Source organism: Lepidochelys kempii, chromosome 9 (assembly GCF_965140265.1).
Source record: "Lepidochelys kempii isolate rLepKem1 chromosome 9, rLepKem1.hap2, whole genome shotgun sequence".
Taxonomy (NCBI): Eukaryota; Metazoa; Chordata; order Testudines; family Cheloniidae; genus Lepidochelys; species Lepidochelys kempii.
Genome location: NC_133264.1, coordinates 20931960 through 20949580, shown reverse-complemented (window position 1 = coordinate 20949580; position 17621 = coordinate 20931960). Strand labels below are relative to the sequence as shown.

Genomic DNA, 17621 nt, shown 5'->3' with positions numbered 1-17621 from the left:
GTTTTGTTTGTTTATTTCTAAACCTCGGGTGTAAAGTTAGTTAAAAACAGAGAGGTTAGAATGGCCAAATCCTCAGCTCGACTACAGCTGGAATTAGCCAAATTTCAGGCTGAGGAAAAACAAAGGGAACATGAAAGACAGATAGAACTCATGCGGCTGAAGAAGGAACAAGAAAGGGAGGCAGAACAACACCAAGAGGCTGCCCACAAGAGGGAAATGGAGGCAAGGAAGCATGTGGAGGAGGAGAGGGAAAAAGAGAGGAAGCATGTGGAGGAGATGGAGAGGATAAAGGCCCAGCAGAATATACCAACAAACCCTAGCAATCCTTCTCCAGGTACCACTTCCCATCCCAGAAAGTTCCCCACCTACAAGGCAGGTGATGATACTGAGGCCTTCTTAGAAAACTTCGAAAGGGCCTGCCTTGGGTACAACATCTCTACTGACCAATACATGGTAGAGCTGAGGCCGCAGCTCAGTGGACCCTTAGCTGAGGTGGCAGCTGAAATGCCTAAAGAACACATGAACAAGTATGAACTGTTTAAATCCAAGGCGAGAGTCAGAATGGGGATAACACCCGAGCAGTCTCGTCGGAGGTTCAGAGCCCTAAGGTGGAAACCAGACATGTCATTTACCCGACATGCCTACCACATTGTAAAACATTGGGATGCCTGGATATCGGGAGCAAGTGTTGAATCTCCAGTAAATTTGCCCTTCCTAATGCAAATGGAACAATTCTTAGAGGGTGTTCCTGAGGAAATAGAAAGATACATCCTAGATGGGAAACCCAAAACTGTAATTGAGGCAGGAGAGATTGGAGCCAGATGGGTGGAGGTGGCAGAGAAGAAGAAAACTGGTCGCAGTTGGAGCGGAGACCAGAAGGGACCACCCCAGACCACACCCTATTACCGGGGGCCGCCCAAAGCCCCACCTACCTCCCAAAGAACCCTCCAGACCCCTTATCGTCCCACCACCCCGTTCTCCAGCAACCCTCCTCGCCCCAGTGACCCGTCAGCTGGACGATGTTTTAAGTGTAACGAGCTGGGGCATGTAAAGGCCAACTGCCCCAAGAACCCCAACAGATTACAGTTCATTGCACCGGAATCACACCAGAGGTCCACAGGCCCAGATACCTCCCAGATACCCTTGGAGCGGAGGGAAACTGTGAGTGTGGGTGGGAAGAAGGTCACCGCGTGGAGGGACACCGGAGCACAAGTGTCAGCTATCCATGCTTCCTTAGTGGACCCCAATTTAATCAACCCAGAGATCCAAGTGACGATTCAACCCTTCAAGTCCAACTCTTTCAATTTGCCTACAGCCAAGTTGCCTGTCCAGTACAAGGGCTGGTCAGGAATGTGGACTTTTGCAGTCTATGATGATTATCCCATCCCCATGCTGTTGGGGGAAGACTTGGCCAATCATGTGAAGCAGGCCAAGAGGGTGGGAATGGTCACCCGCAACCAGGCTAAACAAGCCGTGAGGCCTAGCTCTGTTCCGGAAACTTCTATCAGGACCCAGTCAGAGGTGATGGACCTGGACCCCAGGCCAATGTCTGCAACAGCAGTAGTGGATCCAGTCCCAGAGACCCAGACGGAACCAGTCCCAGAACCGGAACCAGCCGAACAACCAACACCAGACCCCGTGTCAGCACTGAATCCAGTACTTGCAACCTCAACACCAGAGGGCCCCACCGAACCTGAACTGGCAGCAGCCGATAACCCTACACAAGAGGCTCAGCCGGAGCCTGAATCCCAACATAGTGCACCAGCGGAGAGCGGTTCACAGTCAACAGAAACAGCTCCATCCCCTATATCGCTTCCAGAGGGACCAAGCCTAGGTCCACAATCCCATGAGGAACTGATGTCTCCAGCATCAAGGGAACAGTTCCAGACCGAACAGGAAGCAGATGAAAGCCTCCAGAGAGCTTGGACGGCGGCACGGAGCAACCCACCGCCTCTCAGCTCTTCTAATCGATCCAGGTTTGTTGTAGAAAGAGGACTTTTATACAAGGAAACTCTTTCTGGGGGACACCAGGAAGACTGGCATCCTCAGAGACAGTTGGTAGTTCCAACTAAATACCGGGCCAAGCTCTTGAGCTTAGCCCATGATCACCCTAGTGGCCATGCTGGGGTGAACAGGACCAAAGACCGTTTGGGGAGGTCATTCCACTGGGAGGGAATGGGCAAGGATGTTTCTACCTATGTCCAGTCTTGTGAGGTGTGCCAAAGAGTGGGAAAACCCCAAGACCAGGTCAAAGCTCCTCTCCAGCCACTCCCCATCATTGAAGTTCCATTTCAGCGAGTAGCTGTGGATATTCTGGGTCCTTTTCCGAAAAAGACACCCAGAGGAAAGCAGTACATACTGACTTTCATGGATTTTGCCACCCGATGGCCGGAAGCAGTAGCTCTAAGCAACACCAGGGCTAAAAGTGTGTGCCAGGCACTAGCAGACATTTTTGCCAGGGTAGGTTGGCCCTCCGACATCCTCACAGATGCAGGGACTAATTTCCTGGCAGGAACTATGAAAAACCTTTGGGAAGCTCATGGGGTAAATCACTTGGTTGCCACTCCTTACCATCATCAAACAAATGGCATGGTGGAGAAGTTTAATGGAACTTTGGGGGCCATGATACGTAAATTCGTAAATGAGCACTCCAATGATTGGGACCTAGTATTGCAGCAGTTGCTCTTTGCCTACAGAGCTGTACCACATCCCAGTTTAGGGTTTTCCCCATTTGAACTTGTATATGGCCGTGAGGTTAAGGGGCCATTGCAGTTGGTGAAGCAGCAATGGGAGGGATTTACACCTTCTCCAGGAACTAACATTCTGGACTTTGTAACCAACCTACAAACCACCCTCCGAACCTCTTTAGCCCTTGCTAGAGAAAACTTACAGGATGCTCAAAAAGAGCAAAAAGCCTGGTATGATAAACATGCCAGAGAGCGTTCCTTCAAAGTAGGAGACCAGGTCATGGTCTTAAAGGCGCTCCAGGCCCATAAAATGGAAGCATCGTGGGAAGGGCCATTCGTGGTCCAGGAGCGCCTGGGAGCTGTTAATTATCTCATAGCATTCCCCACCTCCAACCGAAAGCCTAAGGTGTATCATATTAATTCTCTAAAGCCCTTTTATTCCAGAGAATTAAAGGTTTGTCAGTTTACAGCCCAGGGAGGAGACGACGCTGAGTGGCCTGAAGGTGTCTACTACGAAGGGAAATGTGCTGGTGGTGTGGAAGAGGTGAACCTCTCCATGACCCTTGGGCGTATGCAGCGACAGCAGATCCAGGAGCTGTGCACTAGCTACGCGCCAACGTTCTCAGCCACCCCAGGACTGACTGAACGGGCATACCACTCCATTGACACAGGTAATGCTCACCCAATTAGGGTCCAACCTTACCGGGTGTCTCCTCAAGCTAAAACTGCTATAGAACGGGAGATCCAGGATATGTTACAGATGGGTGTAATCCGCCCCTCTGAAAGTGCATGGGCATCTCCAGTGGTTCTAGTTCCCAAACCAGATGGGGAAATACGTTTTTGCGTGGACTACCGTAAGCTAAATGCTGTAACTCGCCCAGACAACTATCCAATGCCACGCACTGATGAACTATTAGAGAAACTGGGACGGGCCCAGTTCATCTCTACCTTGGACTTAACCAAGGGGTACTGGCAGGTACCGCTAGATGAATCTGCCAAGGAAAGGTCAGCCTTCATCACACATCTCGGGCTGTATGAATTTAATGTACTCCCTTTCGGGCTGCGAAATGCACCCGCCACTTTCCAAAGACTTGTAGATGGTCTCCTAGCGGGATTAGGAGAATATGCAGTCGCCTACCTTGACGATGTGGCCATATTTTCGGATTCCTGGGCAGACCACCTGGAACATCTACAAAAAGTCCTTGAGCGCATAAGGGAGGCAGGACTAACTGTTAAGGCTAAGAAGTGTCAAATAGGCCTAAACAGAGTGACTTACCTTGGGCACCAGGTGGGTCAAGGAACTATCAGCCCCCTACAGGCCAAAGTGGATGCTATCCAAAAGTGGCCTGTCCCAAAGTCAAAGAAACAGGTTCAATCCTTCTTAGGCTTGGCCGGTTATTACAGACGATTTGTACCGCACTACAGCCAAATCGCTGCCCCACTGACAGACCTAACCAAAAAGAAACAGCCAAATGCTGTTCAGTGGACCGGAAAGTGTCAGAAGGCCTTTAACAAGCTTAAAGCGACACTCATGTCTGACCCTATACTAAGGGCCCCAGACTTTGACAAACCGTTCCTAGTAACCACAGATGCATCCGAGCGTGGTGTGGGAGCAGTTTTAATGCAGAAAGGACCTGATCAAGAATTCCACCCTGTAGTGTTTCTCAGCAAAAAACTGTCTGAGAGGGAAAGCCACTGGTCAGTCACTGAAAAAGAATGTTATGCCATTGTCTACGCTCTGGAAAAGCTACGCCCATATGTTTGGGGACGGCGTTTCCACCTGCAAACCGACCATGCTGCACTAAAGTGGCTTCACACCGTCAAAGAAACTAACAAAAAACTTCTTCGGTGGAGTTTAGCTCTCCAAGATTTTGATTTCGACATCCAACACATCTCAGGAGCTTCTAACAAAGTGGCTGATGCACTCTCCCGTGAAAGTTTCCCAGAATCAACTGGTTAAAATCGTCCTTGAGATGTGGAAAATATTGTTAGTCTTTATGTACTTGGTAGTATATTTAGAGATGCATGTGTCTTATTAACTCTGTTTTCCTAGAGCTCCAGGAAGAAATCCCAGCCAGTGTTTCACCCTAGCTGAGATTTGGGGGGCGTGTCATAAATATAAAGGGAAGGGTAAACCCCTTTGAAATCCCTCCTGGCCAGGGGAAAGCTCCTCTCACCTGTAAAGGGTTAAGAAGCTAAAGGTAACCTCGCTGGCACCTGACCAAAATGACCAATGAGGAGACAAGATACTTTCAAAAGCTGGGAGGAGGGAGAGTAACAAAGGGTCTGTCTGTAGTCGTCTTGGCCGGGGACAGAACAGGAATGGAGTCTTAGAACTTTTAGTAAGTAATCTAGCTAGGTATGTGTTAGATTATGATTTCTTTAAATGGCTGAGAAAAGAATTGTGCTGAATAGAATAACTATTTCTGTCTGTGTATCTTTTTTGTAACTTAAGGTTTTGCCTAGAGGGGTTCTCTATGTTTTTGAATCTAATTACCCTGTAAGATATATACCATCCTGATTTTACAGGGGGAATTTCTTTATTTCTATTTACTTCTATTTTTTATTAAAAGTCTTCTTGTAAAACACTGAATGCTTTTTCATTGTTCTCAGATCCAAGGGTTTGGGTTTGTGGTCACCTATGCAAATTGGTGAGGCTTTTTATCCAACATTTCCCAGGAAAGGGGGGGTGCAAGTGTTGGGAGGATTGTTCATTGTTCTTAAGATCCAAGGGTCTGGGTCTGTAGTCACCTAGACAAATTGGTGAGGCTTTTTACCAAACCTTGTCCAGGAAGTGGGGTGCAAGGTTTTGGGAAGTATTTTGGGGGGAAGGACGCGTCCAAACAGCTCTTCCCCAGTAACCAGTATTAGTTTGGTGGTGGTAGCGGCCATTCCAAGGATAACGGGGGTAATATTTTGTACCTTGGGGAAGTTTTGACCTAAGCTGGTAAAGATAAGCTTAGGAGGTTTTTCATGCAGGTCCCCACATCTGTACCCTAGAGTTCAGAGTGGGGGAGGAACCTTGACAGCATCTACTTTTAATAAGTAAGCATCCTTATCTATGGTACTTCCATGACACTCATTACCATTAAGAACGCCTCACAATCTCCAATGTATTTATATTCATACAGCCCCTGTGGAGAAGGGAAGTGCTATTATCTCCATTTTACAGATGGGGTGCTGAGCATAAGGCACATTTTTAAAGGAATTCAGGCATTGCTCTGCTCAGTCTTGCAATGCTTGGGTGAAGGAGTGACTTAGACTCCTAAGTGTCATGACCTCCCATGTCTCAGACCCACATCTGCAGGATTCCTGGGAGTCATCACACTCCAGTCTTACATGTGATGGCTAGCTGGCATAGGCTAGAACTGAGACTTCTTGAAGCCCAGCTCAGATAAACGCTCCACCCTGGGCTCTGATGGATGGAGCTCCTGTTTGGCCTGCTCTACCTACTTAAACCGGAAGGAGAAATGGGAAATAATCCATACAACTGGACTCCACACTGCTTTGGACTGGTCACCCAGTGCTACCTGCTCTTATTTCCTGATCCTGAACACCTGGTTTCCTGACTCAGCCTGATTCCTGGTCTCTGATTTTTGGTTCCTCACTCTGGCTCCTGGACCCCAGTTCTGAACCTGGTGTGGGGACCCAACATACCACCCCATCCTCACCACTAGTCCTGGTTGCCTCTATCCTGGCTCTGCACTAAGTCAGTTAGGCAACACTCAAAAGAGCCACGCCAAAATATTTTCAAAAATCTGGGCCTGTGTCTCAAAGACCCTAGATTATTATAACTGAAACAACTTAAAAAAATAGAAATTACCTTTCACCATTTACACAGTTTGTTTATTTATCATACTACTTTCAGCTTGGACCATGAAAATAGGAAATCCATTAAACTTTTGTTTATAGTTTTCTAGCAGTTTCCCTTTTGGGTTCTTTTGCACTTGTATAATATTGAGGTTGCAAACAGTGCAGTCAATTCTTTTTGAAGTAGTTCTCAGTGGCATTTTAAAATAGTATTCCTGGGAACGTTGCCCTTCGTTTTAGATAGCATTTAGATAACATGGTGAGTGAGCACTTTTTTTTATATATAATATAGGTGGAGGGATGGATTTTGTATTAGGTTTTTTCCCACCTTTTCTAAAACCTACATTTGTGTGTGTTTGACCTGCAGTGTCCCTTTTAAACTTCAGGAAGTTTTCCTAGCAAAGTGTTCTTTTTAATTACGCTCAAAACTCTTGAACTGTGTCAGCAAAAAATGGTTTTTAGTTTTTTTGTGGTGGTGGTGTCGTGTGCTTTTCTTTTTTTCTCTTTTAAAAAGAACTGGTGAAATGCCAAATTCTGTCATTTTCTTTTTACAGATAGAGCCTTTGGTAGGGCTTAAGACTGAATACTGAAAATATTGAATAATTGACATTCTTAGAGGTGCAAGTGGAGATTTTTCATCAATATTTTGAAGCTATAGTTTCTAGTTTAGGAATGTTTATGGCTAATCATGACCATTTAGCTGACAAATTAATGTGAAAAACATTATTTAATTTTCTGCTAGAGTATCAGCTGATGTTTTGCTAATGGTAGTCTGTAATGGGGTATACTGATCCTTTTAAGACTAGAAGGGACAAGAACACCCCATTCTAGGGATGGTGGAATAAACACAGGCCCTGGAAATGTCCAGATAACAAGAAAAGAGGGGAATTAGTATTTGGATGAGAAAAACCAGGACACTGTCCCTTACAGGGCCTGGGACTAGGAGCCATATAGTGTAGGGTGAGGCAGGACTTCCCCTCTCTCCCAACCAATCAGGGGAAGCTCTCCAAAGAAGGCCAGTATATATGCTGCCTTCTCTGTCAGAACGGAGAACACACTGATGGGGAAGGTTCCCAGGGTCAGAAGACTGAGCTCGTGCTAGGAATGACCGAATTGGTGGCTCCGTGAAGGACAATCTGGGTCAGAATAAGAGCTCCATGTGTGGTAGAAGAGCTAGGAATGGGAATGAAATTTTGAGTTAAAATGGACTTAATTTGGGGGACACTGAGGGCCGTTTTGAACTGTTTTCAGCTTAGCTGCCGGCATTGGTTGGTGGTAGTCCCGAATGAGAGTCTGTGGGAAGTTCCTAAGGGGCCCTGAAGAGGGGGAACAGTGTGAGGGCACTACAGATGCATCCCTGGCCATGAGGGGGCACCCAGTAAATGGCAACCTTGCTATGAAATATTTTTTCTTAATCTTAAAACAAATACTTTTAACAAATGTCCCAAAGAAATACTCTGGCATGCACTATCTTTGAGTGCCAACTTTGTCTTTCAAGCGGAACAGTATTACTGATTCCTTTTCAAGTTTCCATCGCCGCACCTTTGACATAGACTAACAAGGCTCCATTGATTTACCCTGGACTGGATGCCCAGTGCTGATCTACATTCAGTCTTTAAAATATTGCATTTAAATAATGATGAGGTTGTGATACATATCAATGAAAGTCAAGAAATTCTAAAGTTAAAGCTGATATGTCAAGCTTGCCTTACTCTTGGAGTATAGAGACAATGTATTATGAATTGAAGGTGGCTTTGTCCGATTTAAAGGGACACAGTAATTCCAGCCAATTTTAAAACAGAATGTAAAGTTTTGTACAAATTAGCAGAAGGATGGAGGAGCAGATGTTGCATAACAAAATGTTTCCTATTTTTTAAATGTTTCTCTCTGTTGCTGTGTGAAACACCCTCACAGTAGTTCCCCATTACATGTTCTAAAACCGTTAGACAGCACTTCCTTTCATGCATACATGGCAAGATCTTCTCCAAGGCTAAACAGAGCAGTCTTCTAAGTATCAGAGTAACACTCGTGTTAGTCTGTATTCGCAAAAAGAAAAGGAGTACTTGTGGCACCATAAAGACTAACCAATTTATTTGAGCATAAGCTCACGAAAGCTTATGCTCAAATAAAATTGGTTAGTCTCTAAGGTGCCACAAGTACTCCTTTTCTTCTAAGTATGTCTTTCCTAGGGGAGAGGGTTCTAGGACATATCCAAGCCCTGAAGGTGCTGGCTGCTATGGCTGAAGAGCTTGGAGGATTAAATGGAGTTCCAAAGAGAGGACAATATTGTAGCCTTTTAATTATTCTGGCCCTTTTCACTATCCAGCCCAATCTGATCCTAGTTAAACAGACTCATCAATAACTTGAAAGTCTAGCTGAGATAACTGGAGGGGAGGGAGGAGAGTTCACTGCTCATGTATAATAGAGGAGCAGATTGCACACCACCCAGCTGGGTTTGAATAATATCTGGTCTCTAGCTCTTACCTTAGTTGTGGACCAAATCCTTCCAAACCCTCTGCATAAATACAAGTCAAAATAATAAAGAAATTCTTTAATTAAAAAAAGTTGCGAACACACCTGTTGAACATTAGAGAGACAGATGGGTTAAAGAAGAGAACATGAACAGGTTTTCACTTTTAGACTAAAGTCCATTGTGAGAATACAAAGAGAGATGTAGTTCAAACTCCTTCTGTAAAACTCAATGTTCCTCAGTTTTTGGTACTGTCTATAGGAAGAAGGACTCCAAAGTTTTAAAATTACTGTGTGTAGCAAAAGAGAATGCAAACCCAGAAGAGCCGATAGCTCAGGGGTTAGAGCACTGATGTGAGAGACCAAAGTTCAAATCCCTAATCTGAATCAAGCAGGGCAAGGAGTTGAACATGGGTTTCCCATGCTGGCTATTCTGGTGTCCTTCTCTTTGGTTTTTCATACATGGTTTTGAAAGGGTTTGGTGGTTCTTTGGAACTGGATCAGAAACAATTGTCAAAATTGTTTTCCAGGCAGCCCTGAGCCCTTCACACATCAGTCAGAGGTTGCCCTGACAGACAATTATTGCCCTTCCAACTTCCATACAATCTTCACTTCATTCCCCTGAGTGTACTCAGTCTATGGAACGTGCTGCTTTAATTGTGAACTTTCCCAGTGCCTGCCAAACTTACAACCCAATAGCTCAGTGGGGGAAGGAGACTATACATGCAAGGGTGTTGTGAGAAAGATAGGTGTGTTAGCTGCTCCTGTGGCTGAAACATTGGAGATGGAACCAGCGACCTCCAGAGCTGAAAGCCCAGCCATCTACAACTTGAGTTTATAGATCCAAGCTTACTAGCTGAGAGCTATAACAGACTCACATCTCCACAAACCAGCAGTATTGTGGCTGCCTCCTGTGTCAGGATCTTTGAGGAGGGTGCTGGAAAATCTATAATTAGCCTTGGGTATTTAGGATATAATTAGGGCTGTCAAGGGATTAAAAAAATTAATTGTGATTAGTTGTGTGATTAATTGCACTGTTAATAATGGAGTACCATTTATTTAAATATTTTTGGATGTTTTCTACATTTTCAAATATATTGATTTAAACTAAAATACAGAATACAAAGTGTACAGTGCTCACTTTATATTTGATTACAAATATTTGCACTGTAAAAAACAAAAGAAATAGTATTGTTCAATTCACCTAATACAAGTACTGTAGTGCAATCTCTTTATCATGAAAATGTAACTTACAAATGTAGAATTTATGTACAAAAATAACTGCATTCAAAAATAAAACAATGTAAAACTTCAGCACCTACAAATCCACTCAGGCCTACTTCAGCCAATTGCTCAGACAAACAAGTGCAGTTAGAATTTGCAGGAGATAATGCTGCCCACTTCTTGTTTACAATGTCACCTAAAATTGAGCACAGGCGTTTGCATGGCACTGTTGTAGCCGGCATCGCAAGATATTTACATGAGCAATTAAGTTAATGGTGGAACTGTGATATATGTTCACACGCTTTTATATGAAGGACAGTGAAAGGCTAAGTGAGACATAAGAAACACTCAGATGATTATCTTATTTCCTTATACACAAACCACGGATCCTGCTCAGCCTTGATACTGCTCATGAAAAGTTAGGGCTTGTCTACATTTGAAACATTACAGCAGTGCAGCTGTAGTGCTTAAGTGTAGATACTACCTGTGCCGACAGGAGTTCTCCTGTCAGCATAGGTCATCTACCTTCCCAAGAGGCGGTAGCTAGGTTGATGGAAGAATTCTCCCATCAGCCTAGCATTGTCTACACCTGGGATTAGGTTAGTTTAACTATGCTACTCTGGGGTGTGGATATTTTACAGCCCCAAGCAATATAGCTGGTTTGACCTAAATTTTTAGTGTACACCAGGCCTAAGAAACAGTCAAAGAAGAAACCTAGAGTTCTTTCACTTGCTCAACTATCAAACTAGGCTTGGAGGAAAAGGGTAGGGTTCAGACTTGAATTGATTGTCAGATCATTTATTCAAGTTGAGCTCTGCTCCCATGGAAGTCAGATTTTTGTCACTGACCTTGGCTGTGAGAAAGTTTTGGACTCAATCATTGAAGAAAACAGTCACTCACATGGGACAGCATCTACCATGAACCAACTAAATTCTCATATTCAGATGTATTCTTCATCTAAATCAAATAGAGTTTAAATAGAATTTCTTACTATGAAAAGGGAAACTTTACTGTTAGCAGTGTCCTCAAACCCACTTTAAATCAAACAAAAATGTTTGCAAGTCTTTTTTTTTTTTTTTTTAAACTAAGAGTGCTTTTGGAGGAGCTGACAGTAAAGGTGATGACAGGCATGTCTAGAAAGGACATTAATGTTCCTGAAGGAGCTGCTGCCTATATTTTACAGCAGGCATATCTTAGTGGATTTATGCTACCCTGAACATATTTATTTGTAAGTATTTATTTAAAAAATTCTCTTGCAGCCCAGATATAGGACTTACACACAATAAAGGGAAAGAAGAATCAAAGTGGGAAAAATGGCTGGGATTTTTTCAAAAATAGGAACCTAAACTAATTTATTTGGCCTTTTGTTTTTGTATGGTTTATTTAATGAAAAGAGCCATATTCTGTTATCTCATTCGAGTTGAGTAGTAACTTATTTCATGATTAGTCTTATTGATTTCAATGGGACTACTTGCTGAGTAACAGACTATTCAGCCTGAGCAAGGCTGGCAGAATCTGACTCTTAAAAAATGGTGGTGGTTGTTTAATGTGTTGTCTGTGATCCCAAGTGATTCGTTGTCAGGGTAAGGGAGAAAGTGGGGGGGACTTTACAAATTAATTTGTTTTTTCTAATGTCAAAAGTTCCAAACCATTAATTTAACATCCCATTATTACCATGGCCCTGGTAACAGGGTAGCTGGTGCCTTAACTGAACAGGTGCCTGAAACAGCTCCCCTGTTGCGGTCCAGGTATGCCCTAGTTTGGTATGATGAGGAGGACAGGGCTACCCTGGGGGTTATAAATGGGACACTGCCCAAAGGCAAGGGTGGTTTGAGCATTGGCCTGCTAAACCCAGGATTGTGAGTTCAATCCTTGAGGGGGCCATTTGGGATCGGGGCAAAAATTGGGGATTGGTCCTGCTTTGAGCAGGGGGTTGGACTAGATGACCTTCTGAGGTCCCTTCCAACCCTGATATTCTATGATTCTATGAAAGTTCTGAACCCAGAGACCAAAAATGAGAGCGCGCTCAGATGAACAGCAGGGAGGGAATGCCCCTGAGGGGAGAAAGCGGTGAGAATTCTCTAGTCAGCAGTGGAGTCAGAGCAGGCTGGTGAAAACAGTCAAGGGGTTACCTACAAACTTCTCCAGGCCAGAGGGCTGAAGTCTGAGAACAGCAGAAGGAGGTGTCTGCTGATACTCTGAGCTGGAGACCTGAAGCCAAAAGGCCAGAGAGGGCTGAAGGCTGGGGAATGACGGAGGGCTCAGCCTACTGATCTTTCCATGTAAGAGCTAGAACCGGACTTGAGGATGAAACAGGACAGAGAAGCACCCCAGCTAGAGGGGATGGGGTGAGGAGTGGTGAGAGGTACCAGGGCTGTACTTGGTCTGTTGATGGACTGTTGGAACTAGAAAGATTGAATGTTGAATGCTGGGACTACGCTGGGGAATTCTGGATTATGTTTGGAGGACTTCTGTAATAAATAATCCTGTAAGGGCTATTTATATGTGGAAAACTATGGCATGGGATTACCGGGAACTCTGTCAAGAAAGGGAAACTGAGGTACACACCCATTGTGCTGCAGCCTGCCGCCAGAGGGCATCCCAGGTGGGGCTGCCATATCATAGGGCCATGCTATGCCACTGAGTTTTGAGCAGAACTTTCCACTGCAGTTTTTTTAAAATGAAACAATGGTTCAATTTTGCCATTATTGTTAAAGTGTGAGTTGTTGCTTTTTAATTATTATTTATTAGTAGTATTACTGTCCCACCTAGGAGCTCTAGTCGTGGATCAGGACCCCATTATGCTAAGTGCTGTATAGCACAACAAAAAGATTGTCCTCACCCCAAAGGGTTAAGTCATCTGTTGCTTGATTTTGTTTGATAAATATGTATAGTTTTTAATTTTGTAATCTTTAATAATTATGTATTTGAGCATCACATGTAAAGGAAATTGTAATTGGCTAGGTCCCAATGCAGCTCTTATTGAAGTCATTCGAAGTCTTTTGACAGACTTCAGTGCGTGGTGGATTGGTTCTGTAATCACACAAGGTTTTCAGCATTACTCCCTTGTTTATTAAAATAATAAAGTAAATGAACTGCAGTCACTTTAGACAATATTGCCTGCAGAGGGTCATTTCAGTCTTTAAGCAGAGCTCCTCTTTGAAATCAATAGAGCGTTTGACTTGAAAACGTATGGTCCAAAGAGATTTAGCAAAAAAGTATTTTCAGTTTTTAGTGGATTTAATTATCTATTTAAAATCAATTGGGACACATAATCCAGGTTAGGGGACATAGAAACAGACACACGACTATATATCTATATCTTTACATATTGCCTAGTTAAAGAAAAATTAAAGATGCAAAGAAACATGCAGTAGCACTTTCCAAGCTGTAACTCAGTCAGAAACGAAGGTTATATTATTCGAGACAGAATGCCTGGAGGTGAATCCGGTAAAGAAAATAAGGTTGAAATTTAGGAGCACTGAAAGTCCATCAGTTTTGAAATGCTAATAGAGGTCTGTAGCAAGAGCTGTTGCAAGAGAATACATTGCTCTGGTTCTTTTCATTAAAATCAATATTATCTTTAAAAACAAAACCTTTAACTGCATTTTTGTTGTATAAAACGAAGTAGCAACAAATACTGTGGCCTGACTTTCAGGCAAAATCCCCACTTGCTGAGAATTGTGACAGAAGAAGAAATTTCAGTTCTCTGTAGCCATGGTTTGTGTGCCAAAAAAGCACAGCAGCTTCAAAACCTGACTCTGAATTCTAGGGTGTGGGAGCTTAGAAGCTCTGTGGCTTTCCCCTCCCTTTTCATGTTAGGGAAAGTTGCATGAATTTGCAAATGGCCTCTATTTTTGTATTGTGAGGTGGAGAGAGGGGGGTTCAAATCCCAAGCCTTGATCTGGATTTTAAACAGCTCCAGATGAAAATGTTTTACTTTGAGCCTGTTTCTGCTTCATAAGATTAGTTGCCTTCTGTTGATATTTATATTTTATTTTCCAATTTTAGCATTTTCCTACTGACTTTGGGCAAAACCTTAACTTTATCTCTCTAGGTTTTTATCACCCCTCGATGTGGTATCTGATCTTACAATAATATGGGGACAGTGGTCATGATGTAGTGACTAAAGTCAAAGTATCAGTATGTTACAGATTATAGTATTTTAATCTCAAGGATTATTATCCCTACTTTTCAGAAGAGGAATTACAACCACAAAGAATTTGTGACTCTGGATACACAGGAAGTCTGTAACAGAACCAGGAACAGAACCTCAACCACTGGGATCTTCCTGTGCCTTAAACACAAGGCCATTTTTCTTCCCCTCTCACTGAATCCATGCAATAAAAAGCATTTTATATTGGTGTGATATACATATACTCCATGGAAGTCCACAAGGATATCTTTTAAAATGTGATGACTCAAGAACTGCATGTACTGTGCTTTCCTGATTACACTTGCAGAATTATGATTCCTTATAACTCAATAAATGTCTTCCAATTATGTGCAACCTGTAACAAATGGTGGTCAGTGTACCAAAAGTTTGTCAGCACAAGGCAAGTATTCAGCTGCAGGATTTCTCACCAACTTTCCTCCTGTGCGCTTCAGCAAATGTGCAGCTAGCAGCTCAAAACTGAAAGGACTTCATAACGTAAGTGACAAATACTGGGAAATGTCTCACTCTGCCAGTTAAACTTCAGAATGAAGCTAACAAACACCAAGAGCTTTCCCTTCAATCAGTCTCACTTGGCCTATTTCACTCAAATGCAGTTAGAAGATGAGAACAAATTTCAAAATGTCCAAATAATCCTAAATGCTTCTTACAATAGCTTGCAGCAGACAGCACTGAGTCCCAAAAGTCTCAATATACCAAAATATATACATCAGTTGTCAAAACCTGGGAACTAATTTATAGTCGCATTTAATCTAGTGCAATCTTGGAAAGAAGTCGAAGTAGCAGGCACGTAGAATACAGTAGCACAAGTTGTCTTTTCCTGAGCTGGGGGAGGCAAGGAAGAATCTTTTATTTCTGAACCCCTCAATTAAACTTTTCCTTGATGGAAGTTGATGAAAATCTGAGCCATTGCAAATTTATATGTTTGTAAAGTATATTGGTGAGTTATCCTTTAATGAGTTTCTTGTTAGCCTTTGCAGCACTACTACAGGATAGACACAAGCATAAAATTTAATAATTTAGGATCAGCTAGTCAATTTCCAACAAAAGGCTAGTGTGCATTTTGAAGAAGCATGATTTGGAGTTAAATTAATGGTTGCAGATTTCTGTTTTGTATGTGGGTATGTAATGTGAGACTTGTGACATACCTATACTAGAACAGGGGATATTCATCTATTTCAGACAAGTGTTAGGAATGTAATATTCCTGTAGAAAAAATGTTCCCAATATCTTAGCATTTTTCACACCCTTATTACATGTGTGTTGACCTTGGACCTTGCGTTCCACAATTCTGGTGACATTTGACCAGGATGTAAAATGAAATCCACTCATCTACTTGCCTGTGAGCAGAAAATTTGTGCAAGCATGTGCAGCACTGAAAGAAACTCGTTCAGAGAAGACTCAGTATTTGCCCTTCAGTTTGCTCTTCTGTTTTTCATGTTACTAGGTAGCTTAGTCCAGATCTGAGTGGTTTTATCTGCCAAGTAATATGAAGAGTACAGACTTATTCTAGGGAAATGGTCAGCCTTTAGGTTGATTGGCTCATATCTACAGCACCAGGCCCTCAAAGGTTCTGGAAACCATGTTGTTTATTGAAAGAAATGATCAATCCAACAGTGAACTTTCCCTCAAAAGCCAAGTGTTTATATTTAGGTACCAGTTACAGGGCAATTCTGTGGATCACCACTAGGTGAGTCACAGAGTTGCCTCTTATATTTACTCTGGGCACTCCTCAGGTTCAGAATCCTAATGTCTGGGGAAGGAACATCTGAACCACACAGGTTTTAAATTGTATATATTTTGTTAATTAAACTAAATAACTAGGCAACCGTATAAAACAAGATACATAGAAACAATTCAAATTAGAATCAAGTGGCTTTGTATTAATGTAATTAGCAGGATGATTTAAACTATAGTTTATTTTACAATAATTCTCTATAAATTCTATATAACAATTTGGGAAGGCAGTAGTTTTGTTTAGTCATTGACCTCAAAAGTAATAGGGCATTATCAATCTCAATCAATATATTTGTTCCAGCCAAATAGCTGTTACAGGGAGGGTCAAATTACCTCCAGGTTCAAACTCATGTTGTTACTACAGTTCTGATGCCAGTTAAGGCAGCATGCCCAAATAATTGGTAATTAGGCCAATCTTCTCTCTTTTTTCCCCCACCCCAAACATGGAGGTTCAATGAAACATTCCAATATAATTCAAGAAGTTTTATTTAATATTTCAACGACAAATATAGGTGCAAATAGGACTTCTCAAGATTAAACATACCACTCCTACTCATGAAATATATGCATGTATGATCTTTTAGACAGTCTGATGGTTTAACCTAGGGCTGTTTTAGATATCTGAGGAACTATTCTATAGGCACCATTCTCAAATAAATTCTGTGGGTTCAAGCCTTGCAAAAATCCTGTGCACACGCAAGTGCAGACTCTCACACATCGTCACTACCAGCCATCTGCTGAAGTAAAAACAAGTGTAAGAACACTGAGGTGGCAGCTTGTATCTACTAATACTGATTGGAAACCACAACAAAACCAAAAAGATGGCAGAGTCATTGTCACAATTCTTGTGGTGTCATTTAGCTTCAGGAAGAGGGTATGTGGTTGAAAAGTTTAGCTGGTGGTCGTCTTAGCTCTGGTGTTTAATACCTATCAACTTGCTGACTGGCTAGAGGTTGCTTGACTGTAGATCTGGAATCTTAGATGTTTCAGGTTGTGGGAATCCTACCATTCAGTGGCCAACTGGGAGCGTGGAGAAAGCAAAGGTCTCTTCCTCAGGCATGGTTGCATTGCATAGACTGAGACCAATAACCAGTGGCGGCAGCAGCAGCAGCAGGCAAAGAAGAGAGTAAAAGTAAAAGGTCTCTTTCTCCTAAAATCATACTTTGGGTTCAGTATTTTATATGCAGGCCTATCTTCCTCATGGCATCATGAACTTTTTTCACAGCAAGAAATTTCTAACCAGGTGGAAGCTGCTAGATTTAACCAGCCTGAAGCAGCTGTACTGTATGAGATTTTGCAGATGCTATGGTAAAAGCAAAGAATGTTTTCTTTGTATCCCACAAGCCACAATGTATGTTTTTGGTCCCCCTCTTCAACCTGTCATAATGGGTCACTTTATATATGCATGGGTATCTGTATATCTTATGCTTTTGTACTGCCATCATCACTGTAGTATCTGAGCATCTTCCATGTAAAAAAATCAATAGCAATAATGAAGTCCCTAGTGGATTTCATGGAGT

At 42.6% G+C, this 17621-nt stretch overlaps 1 long non-coding RNA gene across 1 annotated transcript in view; it reads left to right on the top strand.

The window, feature by feature from the left end:
* LOC140916870 (uncharacterized) overlaps nt 1-17621 on the top strand; it is a 162536-nt gene that overhangs the window by 15161 nt on the left and 129754 nt on the right. The window lies entirely within an intron of this gene.